Raw genomic sequence first — 16,311 nt, 5'->3', positions numbered from 1 at the left:
TGTTGGGACTTAGATTACGCTAAGGAAATGTGGCGTATTACAATATCCCCCCCTTGGGATCATTCGTCCTCGAATGAGACTGGTTAAACTGAGGGAAAACTTATGGACTGAGCTTACACACTGAACATACATATCTGATGCATGGAATACATGACTGAACTAAATCATGAATCCATACTAACATGAACATGATGAGCAATTGAGACTGAGCTTGATAAAGTGAAATCGTAAGAAGATTAGTACCTTATATTGAATCTGGATTTGCGGAGAAAAGATGAGGGTACTTGGTCCGCATATCTACCTCTTCTTCCCAAGTGGATCCCTCAATGGACTAATTCTGCCAAAGAACTTTGACCAATGGAAACTCTTTGTTCCTTAGTCTACTAACTTAATGATCAAAAATATCGACTGGAACTTTCTCAAAAGAAAGACTGTTCTGAATATCTACACTTTCTAAGGGAACAACTACAGCTGGATCACCAATACGCTTTTTCAACAATGAGACATGGAACACTGGTTGTACTGAAGCTAGATCGGAAGGCAACTTAAGCTCAAAAACTATCATTCCAAAATGATTGAGAATTCTAAAAGGACCGACATATCGGGGACTGAGTTTCCCTTACTTGCCGAATCTCTTCACTCCCTTCATGGGAGAAATTTTTAAGTACACAAAATCACCAATCTCAAACTCGAGATCCTTTTTCCTCATATTTGCATATGATTTCTGTTGGCTCTAGGCAGCCTTGAGTCTTTCTCTGATCAACTGAACCTTCTCTAATGCATCAAACACCAAGTCAAGCCCTACTATTGAGACCTGAACTATTTCAAACCAACCAATTACAGATCTATATCTCCTACTATAGAGAGCCACAAATAGATATATACGGATGCTGGAATGATAACTGTTATTATATGCGAATTCAATCAAAGGTAAGTGGTCCTCCCAACTGCCTTTAAAATCAATTACGCCTGCTCTTAACGTATCTTCTAGAGTCTGAATGGTCCGTTCTGCTAAACCATCTTTCTGAGGGTGGAAAGTTATACTTAGATAGACTTAGGTACCAACACCTTTTTGGAATGCTTTCCAAAAGTAAGAGGTAAACTGGGTACCTATATCTGAGATGATAGATAAGGGAATACCATGCAACCTGACCAACTTTCTGAGATATAGTTTGGTATAGTCCTTGGCTGAAAAAAAGGTATGGACTGGAAAGAAATAAGCTGGTTTGGTCATCCTATCTATGATAACCTAAATAGAATCAAACTGATGATGAGTACGAGGCAAACCTATCACAAAGTCCATGTAAACTTCCTCTTATTTCCAAGTGAGAGTATTAACTCTTGCATGTACCCACTAGGCTTCTAGTGCACAATCTTAAATTGCTGGCATGTAAAGAACTTAGCCACAAACTATGAAATATCCCTCTTCATCCCACTCCACCATTAGATCTACTATAAATCGCAATATATCTTAGTGGCCCCTAGATAAATAGAGTAACGCGCGCTATGCGTTTCTGCAAGAATTTGTTGCCACAAGTCATCTACACCAGGTACGCATAACAAACCATGACAATGCAGCACACCATCTCCCTCTCGGGAGAAAAACTTCATTTTCTAATATCTGGATTATTATTTCAACTTAACTAGATTGGGATCTCTATCCTGCTTTTCCTTCACCTTAGAAATAAGAGATGATTCTGAGCTTCTCTACACCTATACATAACAATCAGCTGATTCGATTAAGTAAAAACCTAGTTGGGAAAGACGATGAACATCCTGACTAACTTCTTCTTATAATCCTTAACATGAGAAACACTTCTCATAGACATTCTACTGAGAGCATCAGCCACTACATTGGCCTTGCTAAGATAATACAAACATGCATGTCATAATCCTTTAATAACTCTAACCACCTTATCAAACATAGATTTAAATCTTTCTGAGAGAATAGATACTGCGGGTTGTTATGGTCAGTGAACACATCAATGTGCACCCTATAAAAGTAATGCCTCCAATTCTCTAAGGAAAATACTACTATTGCTAACTTAAATCATGAGTTGGATAATTTTTCATATGGGGTTTGAATTATCTGGAGGCATAGGCTATGATGTTACCTCTCTGCATAAACATACATCCCAAACCTACTCTGGATGCATCATGATACACAACAAACCCATCTGAACCATCTGGCATGGTAAGAACTGAGGCTGAGGTGAGTCGAGTCTTCAACTCTAGAAAACTCTTCTCGCAGGAATCTGACCACTGAAACTTAACTTTCTTCTAAGTCAATCTGGACATGGGGGATTCAATAGAAGAAAATCCTTTAACATACCGATGGTAATAGCCAGCTAAATCTAAGGAACTCCTGATATCAGATGGAGAGATGGGTTTAGGCCAATTTCTCACCACCTCAGTCTTTTAAGGATGAACTCTAATGCTATCATCAGAAATAATAAGGCTAAAGAAAGCTACTGATCTTTTCCATAATTCAAACTTACTAAATTTATCGAATAATAGGTGAGCTCTAAAAGTTTGTATCAATATTTTGAGATGGTATGCATGATCAGTTTAACTACGGGAGTAAAAATAATGTCATCAATGAAAACTTTGACGAACATGTCTAAGTATTGCTTGAAAACTTGGTTCATCAAGTCCATGAAGGCTATTGGGGCATTCGTGAGACCAAAGGACATGACTAGAAATTCAAAGTAACCATACTGAGTTTGGAAAGCTATTTTTTGAAATGTCACATTCCCTGACTCTTAGCTGATGATAGCCTGATGTGAGGTCTATCTTTGAAAAATAGCTGGCACCCTTAAGTTGATCAAACAAGTCATTGATTTTAGGATGTGGATATTTATTCTTAACTATGACTTCGTTCAACTAATGGTAGTCTATGCATATTTTTAGAGAACTATCTTTCTTATGCATGAATTGAATAGGTGTGCCCCATGGGGAACATTGGGTCTAATGAATCCCTTATCTAGAAGATCTTTAATGGTTTTTTTAACTCCTTGAGTTCAGTTGAAGCCCTTCTGTATCGCAAAATAGATATGGGTTGATTATTTAGAAGAACGTTTATTTCAAAGTCAATTTCCCTTTCGAGAGAAACTCTGGGAAGATCTTCAGGGAACACATCCAGAAATTCCTTGACTACTGACACTGAATCAAGAGTTAGAGTTTTTGAATTTGAGTCTTTGACTTGGACAAGATGGTAAATACACCCCTTCAATGTCATCTTTCTCTCTCTAAGGTATGAAATCAATTGGCCTCTAAGAGTTATGGTACTACCCCTCCATTTAAGGATAGGTTCATTTGGGAATTGAAAATAAACTATTTCATTTCTACAATCAACTGATAGCATGAGTGCAGCCAATCCATACAAAGAATAATATCAAAATCCGTCATCTCTAACTCTACGAGATCAAATATTGTAACTTTCTCAGTTATTATGACTAGACAGTTCTTGTACACCTACCTTGCTACAATGGAAACACCTACTAGGGTTGACACTGAAAAGGGCTCTACTAGAGTTTCAGAACTGGCTCCAAAATTGATGCCTATATATGGAGTTACAAAAGAAAGAGAAGCTCCAAGGTCTAGTAAAGAATGAACATATAAGTGAAATACCTGCAATGTACCAATAACTACGTCAAGAGAATGTTCTTGATCTTGGTGGGACTGAAGAGCATATAATCTATTCGGACAGTGACCACTGGTAGCACTGGAAGTGGTACCTGACTGAGTTTGGCGATCGGATGGAATTGACTACTAATTGGAATGACTCTGTTAACAAACATCCCTACCTTTCTAAATAACTACCCGACACTCCTGAATTTGAGTGCCTAGCTTGACATACTCAAAGAACACATCATTACATGCTCTACACTCACCTGATAGTGTCTGCCACATTTCTAACATAGTGGATTTGTATGAGAACTACTAACACTGACCTGGGACTTAGAGCCTAGTGCTCTATCCCAATTATCATTTCTAAATTTGGGTACGAGAGCACTGGTTGATGAGGGTGCTGGGGCTAAAGACCTCTTATAAAACTAAGGATGGTTACCACCCTCTGACTTTGGCTTACTAAAGTTAAAACTACCTATCCTAGCCCTCTTGTTTCCTCTCTCCCTCTCCTTAATCTTCTTCTCTTCTATCTATTGAGCATGGACTATTATCCTAGACAAGTCCATCTCACTAATCAGCATTGTGGTCCTACACTCCTTGACCACACTATCAGATACGCCAGACACAAACTTACTCATCTTTGACCTGTTATCAGCTACCACATTAGGGGCATATCAAGATAATTGGGTAAACTTGAGGGAATACTCCCTCTTGATCATGCTTCACTGCCTTAAGTTAAAAAAACTCTAAGACCTTGGCCTCCCTCAACTCTAATGGGAAAAATCTATATAAGAAACCTATGGCAAACTTTTCCTATTCTACAGGCCATGCATCTATAACCCTATCAACCTTCCACTACTTAAACAAAGTATGGGCTACATCCTACAACTGGTAAGTAGGCAAGTCATCACTCTGACTAGATGTCACAACCATAGCATCTGTGACCTTCTAAACCATATCTAAGAATTCCTGTGGATCCTCTTCAGACTTGGATCCCGTGAAAGAATGAGGATTCATTTGGGTAAAATCCTAAATTCTGGTTTCAGCAGTATTGGCCACTAGGTTGGCTAAAATAACAACTGGCTTTCATTTTGTGCTGCTACAGAGTTTGCTAGAGTAGTGAACACAACTCTAAATTCTGCATGAGAGACACACTCGTCTAGAGGATCTACCTAGATGGGCTTAGGGTTTGGCTGGTTTCCTATTCTTCTTTTGTTCTTCTTGAGAGGGATGTTCTATAAATGGAAATAAAAAATGGATTAGACTAGGAGTTTAACTAGAGCTCATGCACACTCACACGACATGAATACTTAAAGAAGGGTAAATTTTTCTTAAACGCCTTGTAGCCTCTCATCCATAAGTGTGGCGCACTACACATCTATGCATAAGACTATAATTGACGTAACATTCAGAATTTCTAGGACACTTTAAAACCTTAGGTTCTGATACTAAGTTTGTAATGCCCCGAGTGCACACCCTGGATATCACATGTGCTTACAGTCCTGAGGGACTACAAGCTAACCTATGAGGTTGTACCTACTATAAGCACCGTATAACATGATCATAAATGCAAAAGAATACTGACATTCCATAAGTTTTTAATTACTTAATTCAAAACTGAAATATGACTCTATTGAAATAATTTACTCAATTTCATAAAATACTGATAAACTAAATAACTAACTGTAATGTCTTAATACTGAATAACTGACTCTAAGGCCTGATAAGCCTCTAAAATTAAATGAATATGAGTTGATGGGACATGCCATAACTAACTCCAACTAACTACTAAACTAAGACATGAAATAAAGTAAGCCTGTCCTCGATGTATGAGGACTCACCACTGCTACTGCTGAGGATCTTATAAGTCTAATTGCGAGTTAAGAACTGAGCATTAGAACCTATGATATAATACATCATAGCACAAAAAAAGGTATGCGATCAGTAATTTGAATGTACTGGTATGCTAAATAAGGTAGGATGATATGTGTGGTTTCATGAACAAAACTAACAATTAACAGAATATGAATGTAAAGCATGTAGTACTAAATAGAGAGCATGGAATCTGTAGGTACTAAGAATATGTGGAAATCTATAATTACTTAGTATGCATGAAAATATTTAAATACTAAAATACGTGAAAATCTATAGATACTGAGGATGCATGACCAAGCATATAATATGAACCGAGTAAAATCTAAATATTGAACTACTAAAATAACAGAAATCTGTATGCTTTGGTCAAACAACAATAAGACTAAATAACTAAAATGGGACTGTAACTGAGACTGTATCGCAGACTATGGGAGGTGTCATCTAACCGACATGCCCCAATCTGAGCTAATCAGGGTCTAAATTATAACCCTATTGAAAGGGTGTTAATACCATGCCAAGGGTACTAATGCTGGCTATATAGATCTATTAAACTGATATAATGTCCAAAGGACTAAAGGTGTCAAACCTGAATTGACAGGTGACCCCTGCGAGATAATAAGGCCTAATCTGACGGGTGTCTTCTTATATCCTATGCTGGCTATATAGTTCTCGAGTATAGGGACTGCTACTAGTGACTTTCCTATCTAACGGGGAAGCCGCTATCCCTACACTTACTCGGTTCTAAATCCTACTCCCAATTAAAAGATATTGAAATACTAGACTGTTCTGAGTTTAATTGAGTGATATCTGACTGTATTGATAATGCTAATAGTATGTTTTGAAAAATATTCGGTAATGTACTGAGACTATACTAAGTAAACAACTATGGTTTTTGGGTATTCAATACCCTCAGGACTCAAAGACAACAATAGTTAAATGACTCATGGAACTTATAAAAATAGCTTGAATTCAAAATAATAGTATTAAGTCATGATTTAATTCAATAAATAATAATATCAAAACATGGAGGATTGAATAACAACAATAATTTTATTGAATCCATGGTATAAAATCAATAGTACATGGAGATTCATGGGTGAAATCATCATTTAAAATCAATGAACTTGCAAATATCACAATTTATAATTTAAATAGGATACTTAGACTCCATAGATGGAAGGAGTCTGCGATGCGCTAAGGGTTAAAATGATGGTGTTTAACTACTGAAATATAAAATCTTCCTAACTTCTTACCCGGTTATCAAATTTGGGCGAATTTTATATCGTTGGAAAGATAATTCAATTTCCTTTGCAATGGAAGTCTATAAGATGTCAAATAATTTGTGTTTTGAAAATTTTATATATGAATACTCATGTATTAGGACTTCGATTATACTAAGGAAATGTAGAGTATTACACATCTAGACGGATATATAGAAATTGCCTAGTTATAGTATCCTAGAAAGACACCTCAGTTGACCTTATAAAGTTAGATATGACAAATTTTGAGGTTATTCATTGCATAGATTGGCTACACTCTTGATATGCCTCAGTTGATTGTAGAAATAGAGTAGTTTAATTTCAGTTTACAAATATGCCAGTCTTAGAGTATGAGGGTAGTACCTTAGTGCCCATAGGTTGGTTTATATTTTTCCTTAAGGCAAGGAAAATGATTTTCAAAGGGTGCATTTATCATGTTTTTCGGTTCAAGGATAAAAGGTCCAAAACCCCTAGTCTTGAGTTAGTTCCTGTGGATAAGAATTTCCAAAAGTATTTTCTAAAGATCTTCTTGGAGTCTATCCCATCTAGTAAATTGAATTCAAAGTAGATCTCTTTCCAGATACCCATTTTATTTTAATTCCAGCCTATAGATTAGCTGAAACACCCTAGTTTTGATCCATAGAAAACTTCTTGAGTTTTAGATTTGGACATCATACGACTAGAGGGTACTAGTCGTATAATTGGGTATGATTTAGGCCCTTCCACTTGTATATTTATTATCGTGGTTTGGTGGGCTTTTGTCCAAGATATAAGAAGGCATTATTCTAGTCGTATGTTAGGGTACTAAAAGTATGATGCAAACCTATGATATCCTATGTCTAGCCTCGATGATTCTATTCTGCATAGGGTACATTTCTAGGATACTTGTTGCATGCTAAGGTACAATTTGTCCCTTTTTATTATATATTGGACAATGTCTAGGTCCAAGTTGATACCTAGGGTACGAGTAGTGTGTACCACTCATATGATAGGGTACGGTTTGAGGATATATGGCCATACCCTCTCACAGTTATATTTTTAGCTTTTAAGCTGAGGGTATTCTAGACATTTTTCACCCCAAAACCCTTAAGTCACCACTTCTTATAACATGTTTTGTCTTCTCATATCACACTTTTGAAATAACAAACACTCGAAAATCACTCTCTAATATCTCTCTTAAAGATTAGACTTGGGTTTTTTCAAGGTGTTCATCTAGAGGCTGAAGGGTCAAATTCTTTCCGTGATATGTAAATAAGGCATATGACTCTTAACTCATTACTAGTTCTCAAACATTATTTTTTCAAACATTTATTATGATTCAATAATGGCGGTTTTTAAAACCCATGTTGAGGGCCTTGTTGCATATTGTTGAGTATTATTTACTATTTGTTTAAATTATATTTATATATATATTTTTGGTGATGATTTTCATATGTGGGTGCTTGTTAATTGTGGTTTAATAATTGGGTAATGGTTCACCATAAATTTGATTGTTTTTACTTTGGTTTTGGTCTTGGTAATAATATGCCCTCAAAGTGTTTGTGAAAATGCCTAAAAGAATAAACTAGTCATATGTTAATGGTGTTTTGAACTATGACACTAGCCTAATCAATATTTATGGTTGGTAAATGGCTTTGTAAAGGCCTTGTTGGCCATGCAATGATTTAAATGGTAACCTTGGTTATTTAATTGGTTAAAAATGGTTTGAGTCCCAAAACATTAAATATATTTATGTCTTTACTAGAAAATGGGATTTAGTCCCTAAACTTTGAATTGAACTAGTGTCTTTGCAAGACAATGGGTTCGATTCCTAAAGTGAAATGAATGATTGGTTAATTGATAATAATAATGGCATGTGCTACGCTTGAAAGTGGCATGTGTTTCACTATACCAATGAAGTGCCTTTGGTAAGTAATTGGCTAAATAGGTGTGTATGTAAAATGATGGTTTTAAATTGGGCTTTAAATGGGATGTGTAACCGACCGTGAAAGTCGAGTCCGAAGGACTAACACTAGAAATCATGCTAGCCGGTGCGGGTGTCTTAATGATTGGGTTGTTTGAGTCCCCCAAACGAATATATTATTGGGAGATTTAATTCCCCCGAATGAATATTTGAATGAGAGGTTCATTATTGGTGCTTATGTCACCTTGATTATACTAGGGGGTTTGAGTCCCCCATACAGGCATATATAGTTTTAGATATTCTCTAGTTTGTGTAGTTGCATGCTCTGAGGCCCTTCCAACTAGAGGGAGCTGGGCGCATATAGCTTGTGGGTGACTTGTTGTATCATCGCTACGTTACACAACCTAGGTTAATGATTTCCTAGCTCATACTAATCTTGTTCCCTACCCGGACATGGTATATATGTATATGTATATATTATATTAGTTATATATATTGGATGATTGGATTTGAACTGTTGGCATCATTTTATCCTTATCCTTGATTTACATGCCAGCGCTTCAACTTTTAACCATCTTTAATATTGTATCCCAATGCGATCTAGGTGTTGGTCATATTCCTATACTTCCTACATAGTGATTGGATTCGGGAACAACCTGTGTTGACTTGTAGTTATGAGAATCTATACTTCAAAAGTCTCTATTTCTTTCTTTGAGTTTTCTTCTGTCTTTATTAGTTTAGACTTGGACATTGGTTTTGGCTATGTTCAGGGGCATATCCAGACCAAATATTTTGGATTTGTTTTAGAGGCTTTGTATGGAGAAACTGTGGACTTGGGTATGTTATGGTATGGATATAGAGTTTGTTATTATTTTTGTTTTGTTATGGTTATTGGTTGGCCATTGGATGGTTAGACTTATTTCGGTTGATTATGGTCTTGGACCTATCCCAAAGTTTTTATGTTGTTAATCATCTTATCTTGTTATATGTTCAGAATTCATTTGACTCTGAGAATATGTTGGTTGGTGGAATCTGGTAGCGGAGTAGTCTCTGATCCTTGTTCGTCTTGAGATGGCCATTATGACAAGGTCCTAGTTTGGGTCATGTCAAGTTGGTATCAGAGCCTAGGTTTATGGTCAGTTAGGTGCTGACAAAGTTGTGTCAAGTAAAGTTTGTTATATGGGTGTGTAGCATATCACATGTATAAGAGAGAGGCTATGAGACATTTAGGAATCTTTCACTTAATTATGTTATGTTTTATCAAGATGTAATATCTAAGGTCCCGAATTCTCCTCTAATACTTGTTTGTTTTATTTTTAGATCATGCTTCGATGATCTGGTACGCACAAAAATCCCTCTGTCATAACTAGTGATATTGAAAGGATACACTTTACTTATGGAGTCCAGACCCAATCAAGGGATCCAGTTCTGACTATCCTAGAATACTAATGGTTCCCTCTAGTCTTCCTTAGGCTTACATGACGAATGCTGAGTTTCGTTAGTCGATTCATATGACTACTCAGTTGGTCGCTTTTCTGGCTGAGCATAATGCATCTACTACTCTATCTTTTGAGGCCATAAGGGTTGGCCAGTTTATGAGGTTGAGACCCCTGACTACTGGTGTTAAGTTGGAGAAGGATCCTCAGGGTTTTATAAATGAGATAAAAAAGATTTTAAGTGTTATGCATGCCACGAATATGGAATGGGTAGATTTTATCACCTACTAGATGAATGATGTAGTGTACCAATGGTATGAGGAATGGGATCGGGCAAAGAGTGGTAGTGATAAGTCATCTTTATGGGAGGATTTCTTTAATTCCTTTCTAGACTGCTTCTTTTCTCAGGAGTTAAAAAAAGCAAAAGTGGAAAAGTAAATCTTAAGTAATAGAAGATATCGGTCAAAGAGTATGACTTGAAGTCTCACCAGCTATCTAGATATGCTTCAGAGATAGTTTTTGATATGAGGGATCGAATGAGAAAGTTTGCTTTGGGACTGTCACAAAAGTTGATCCTTAAAAGTAAGGTTGCCTTACTGATCAAGGACATGGATCTCTCTAGGTTTGTTATGTATATGCAAAAAGTTGAAAAAGAGAAAAAAAAGAAGGCTGAGTTTAGTGAGAGGTAGGGGAAGAAATTTAGGTCATTTGATAAAAGTGGTAGAGATGGTGGTTTGTGGCCAAAGAAGATTGGCGGAGTTCTAGTTCTTTTTGCACAGCTAGCGCTCCTTAACCGAAGTCGTTGGGTGATCATCGGTCTTAGCATAATGTGGGTCCCAGGCACAGGGTGACCAATCTTAGGCTAGTGAGGCTTAGTCGGCTTGATCCCACCCTGCTTATAAATTTTATGGGTGGTCTCTCCGTGGGTTCTACGAGAAAGAAAGAACATATGTTTTTATTGTGGTAAGATTTATCACATACAGCATGACTATCATGTTAGAATAGCTTCTAAGGATAACAAAGTCCTGATTGCCTTTTCATTTGATCATGTACCAAAGATTTTTTCTTCTTCATTTGTTTCTACTTTTGGTAACAAAATTAGACGAAATTGGTTATATGCTCTTGCATCTCGCAATGATTTTAAGGCACCTTCCGAGGTCATTACGGGTATGTTGAAACTTTTCTCCCATGATGTGTCTTATTTACTTGATCCAGTGTCCACTCTTTCTTATTTGACTCCATTTATGGATGTGTATTTTGTTTTGGTCCTGAGTTTATTTCTGATCCTTTTTCAATATCTACGTTAATTTGTGACTCTGTGATTACTAAAAGAGTCTATAGGGGGTGTGTGGTATCTATTAGTGGTAAAGAAACTTTTGTGGATTTGATAGAGCTGGATATAGTTGATTTTATGTCATATTAGGGATGGATTGGTTGTATTTGTGCTATGCTTCCTTAAATTATAAAACTCATAAGGTTATGCTTAAATTTTGTAATAAGCCGATTTTTCCCTGATGATCTTCCTTGTATTCCTTCCGATAGGGAAATTTATTTTGGGATTTATCTTGTTCCAAAAACTCATCCTATCTCTATCCCTATGGATAGACTGACTTTGGCTAAATTAAAGTATCTTGAAGAGCAATTGAAGGATCTCTTAGATAAAGATTTCATCCATCCTAGCGTGTCTCCTTGTGGTGATCCTATGTTGTTCATGCATAAGAAAGATTGTTTCCTTCGAATGTGCATTGATTACCATCAGCTAAATAAAGTAAATGTAAAGAATAAATATCCTCTTCCTAGGATTGATGATTTGTTTGATTAGCTTTAAGGTGCGAAGTATTTCTCTAATATTGTTCTTAGGTCGAGGTATCATCAGCTTAAGATTTGGGAGATGGATATCCCTAATGCTGACTTCAGTACTCGATATGGCCACTATGAATTCCTACTTATGTCTTTTGGGTTGTCCAATACTCAGATAGCATTTATGGACCTGATAAATAGGGTCTTCCATTAGTTTCTAGATTTCTTTATTATTGTATTCATTGATGACATCTTGGTCTACACTAAGAGAGATGGATCACATTGATCACCTCCATATTGTGTTACAGACCTTGAACGATCATTATTTGTAAGCCGAGTTCTCTAAACGTGAGCATTGGTTGAAGGTTGTGACTTTTCTTGGTGATGTTATCTCTAGTGAAGGGATCATGGTAGATCTATAAAAGGTTGTCGTGGTTAGCAAGTGGCCTAGACCTATAACTCCAACTGATATTCAGAGCTTCATGGGTTTATACAATTACTATAGGAGATTTGTGGAAGGTTTTTCAACTATAGCTACACCATTGACTAAGTTAACCCAGAAAAAGGTCAATGTTCTTGTGGTCGAATATGTGTGAGGGTAGTTTTAAGAAGTTGAAAGATAAGTTGACTTTGGCTTTGATTTGGACCTTGCCCGAGGGTAATGATGGCTTCATAGAGTATTATGATACTTCTCGAGTTGGGCTTAGTTGTGTGTTGATGCAATATGGTAGGATGATGTCTTATGCTTCTAGGCAGTTGAAAGTTCGTGAGAAGAACTACCCTGTCTTAATTTGGAGTTATTAGCTAAGTTATTTGTATTGAAGATTTATCGTCACTATCTATATCAGGTTTATGTTAATATCTTTGCGGATTATAAGATCCTACAGTATGTGTTTACTCAGAAAGAGTTAAATCTCAGGCAGAGAAGGTAGCTTGAGTTGCTGAATGACTATGGCATGAGTCTTCAGTACCATCCAGGTAAAGCTAATGTAGTTGCTGATTCTCTTAATAGGTTATTGATAGGGAGTCTAGCTTATGTGGATGAGGATTAGAAGGAGTTGGTGAAGGACCTTCGCAGTTTGGATAATCTTGGAGTTTGTGACATGGACTTTGAGAATGGTGGTGTGTTTGTGCATCAGGTATAATAGTATTCTCTTGTTGTTGAGATAAAGAAAAAGTAGATGTTGTATCATTATTTAATAAAGATTAAGAGAAATGTGGGTCTGAAAAAGGTTGTTGACTTTGTGATAGGTGGTGATTATATCGTAAGGTACCAGGGATGTTATGTGCTCCTGATGTCGATGGATTAAGGGAAAGGATTTTGGACGAAGCGTATGTATCTCATTATGCTATTTATCCTAGTTGTACGAAGATGTATCATGACCTTAAGGATTTCTATTGATGGAACAATATAAATCGGGATGTGGCCAACTATGTGGATAAGTATGTGTTGTGCAACAAGTAAAGGTTGAGTACATGAGACTTGAGAAAGTTGAACTAATATAAATGGGAGGTGATTAATATGGATTTCATTACAGATATTCCTCAATCTCGTAATCTATATGATTCTATTTCGGTCATTATGGATAAGATAACTAATTCAACTTACTTCTTGCCTGTATGGACTAGCTAATTGGCAAAGGATTATGCCAAGTTGCATCTTGTGGAGATTATGAAGTTGCATGGTGATCCAGTTTCTATTATTTCAAATTTTTGTACTCCATTCTCATCTCATTTTTGGAAGTCATTTCAAAATGGTTTGGAAAAAAAGGTGTACCTTAATACCGCTTTCCACCCATATGTGGATGGAAAAACGGAGAAGACTATTCAGATATTGGAATATATGCGTTGTGCTTGAGTGATTAACCATGGTGGTCGTTTGGTCGACAATTTTTCTTTGATTAAATTTTCTTATAATAATAGTTACCACTCTAGCATTGGTATGGCTCCTTTTGAGGCATTATATGGTAGGAGATGTCGTTCTCCTATTGGGTGGTATAAAGTTGGTAAGGGTAAGTTGTTTTGCCCTTATTTGGTTTACCAAGCCTTGGAGAAGGTAAATATTATTTATGCTAGATTAAAAATAGCTCAAAGTTGCTAAAAGTCCTATGCGGATGTGAGACGTAGGGAGTTGGAGTGCAAGATTAGTTATTGGGTATTCTTGAAGGTGTCTCCCCTGAAGAGAGTGATGCGGTTTGGTAAGAAATAAAAGTTGAGCCCTAGGTATGTCGGCTCATACGTGGTTTTAAAAAGGGCTTGCAATATTGCCTATGAGTTAGAGTTGCCTCCTAATTTGAGCTCTATTCATCTGATTTTCCATGTCTCGATGTTGAGAAAGTGTGTAAGTGGTCCTTCATTAGTTGTTCCTTTGAAAGGGTTGGGTATATCGGATTCATTATCTTATAAAGTAGTCTGGAGATCTTGGATCATCAAGTTCATCAGTTAAAGACAAAGAATGTGGCTTTGGTAATGGTTCTTTGGAGGAACCATAAAGTTAAGGAAGCTACTTGGAAAGCGGAAGAAGACATGAAGTCCAAGTATCCACATTAGTTCCCCATTAAAGAAATTCGTACTTGAGGTATGTGTTGTTCTTAATATCTTTGTTTTATGTCTTTGATTTCTAACCTGGTTAAAGATTAGTTTGTGTGTAACAATGTCTTAACTCGTGCTTTTGCTCTCCTTTACCCTTCATTCGAGGATGAATGATCAAGTGAGGGAGAATTAAAATACCCTAGTTTTGACCCTTAGAAAACTTCTTGAGTTTGAGCTTCTATACATCATACGACTAGCAGGTACTAGTCATATGATTGGGTACAGTTTAGGGCCTTTCACTCGTATGTTGATCAGTGTTTGTTTGGTTGGTTTCTATCTAAGATATTCGAAGGGACCATACTAGTCATATGTTAGGGTACTAGAAGTATGATGCCAATCGTATCTACCGAGGGTACAGTTGTAGGGTACTTGTCTCATGCTAGGGTATGAGTTGGCCCTTGTGGTTCTTTGTTGGACAATGTTGAGGTCCAAGTTGATGCCTAGGGTATGAGTGGTGGGTACCACTTGTATGTTAGGGTACAGTATTAGGGGGTATGGTCGTACTCTCCTATGCTTATGTTTTCAGATTTTAAGATGAGGGTATTCTGGACATTTCTCATCCCAAAACCCTTAAGTCCCCACGTCTTATAACATGTTGTGTCCTTTCATAAAACACTTTAGAAAGGTCAAACACTCCAAATTCACTCTTTACACTCTCTCTTCAGGATTGGGCTACGGTTTCTACAAGGTGTTCATCTAGAGACTCGTGTCAAATTCTTTACGTGAATCTTCGTGAATAGGGTATGTGACGCTTCCCTCATTTTTAGTTATCAAACATCATATGTTTTAAACATTGATTATGATTCATTAATGGTGGTTTTGAAAAGCTATGTTGAGGGTCTTGTTGCATATTATTGAGTATTGTTTACTCTTGGTTTAAATTGTGTTTATGCATATTTTTGGTAATGATTCGCACATGTGGGTGCTTGGTAATTTTGGTTTAACAATTGGTTAATGGTTCACCCTAAACTTGATGTGGTTTACTTTGGTTTTGATCTTGGTAATGGTATGCCTTCAAAGTGTTTGTGAAAACGCCTAAGAGAATAAACTAGTCACATATTAATGGTGTTTTGAACAAAGGGATTAGCCTTATGAATATGTATGGTTGGTAAATGGTACTGTAAAGGCCTTTTTATCCATGTAATGATCCAAATGGTAACCTTGGAGGTTTAATTGGTTAAAATAGGTTTGAATCCCCAAGCATTAAATTGATTTCTATCTCTACTAGACAATGGGTTTGAGTCCCTAAACTTTTAATTGAAAAAGTGTCTTTGCTAAATAATGGGTTCGAGTCCTAGAGTCAAATGAATGATTGGTTAATTGATAATGGTAATTGCATGTGGTACACTTGCAAGTGGTGTTGGTATGATGATATCAACGAAGTGTCTTTGATAAGTAATTGGTTAAGTGGTTGTGTATGTGAAATGATGGTTATAAATTAGGTTTTAAAGCGGGATATGTAGCCAGGCCATGAAAGTGGAGTCTGAAGGACTAACACTAAAAACTACGCTAGCCGATACTGGTATCTTTATGATCGGATGGTTTGAGTACCCCGAACAAATATAAGAATGGGAGGTTCGAGTCCCCATAATACATGTATTGGTGCTTATATCACCTTGATTATGCCGAGGGGTTTGAGTCCCCTATATTATGGTTTTGGATATTCTCTGGTTCGTGCAGCTACACCCACTGGGGTCCTTCCATCTAGTGGAGAGTTAAGCCCATAGAGCCCGTGGGTGCCTTGTTTTATGATGGCTATGCTACACATCCCAAGTTAATGATTTCAAAGTTCATGCTAATCTTTTTCCCTCCCCCA

This window comes from Capsicum annuum, chromosome 1, assembly GCF_002878395.1.
Source record: "Capsicum annuum cultivar UCD-10X-F1 chromosome 1, UCD10Xv1.1, whole genome shotgun sequence".
Classification (NCBI taxonomy): Eukaryota; Viridiplantae; Streptophyta; class Magnoliopsida; order Solanales; family Solanaceae; genus Capsicum; species Capsicum annuum.
Note: the sequence above shows the minus strand (reverse complement) of the source record.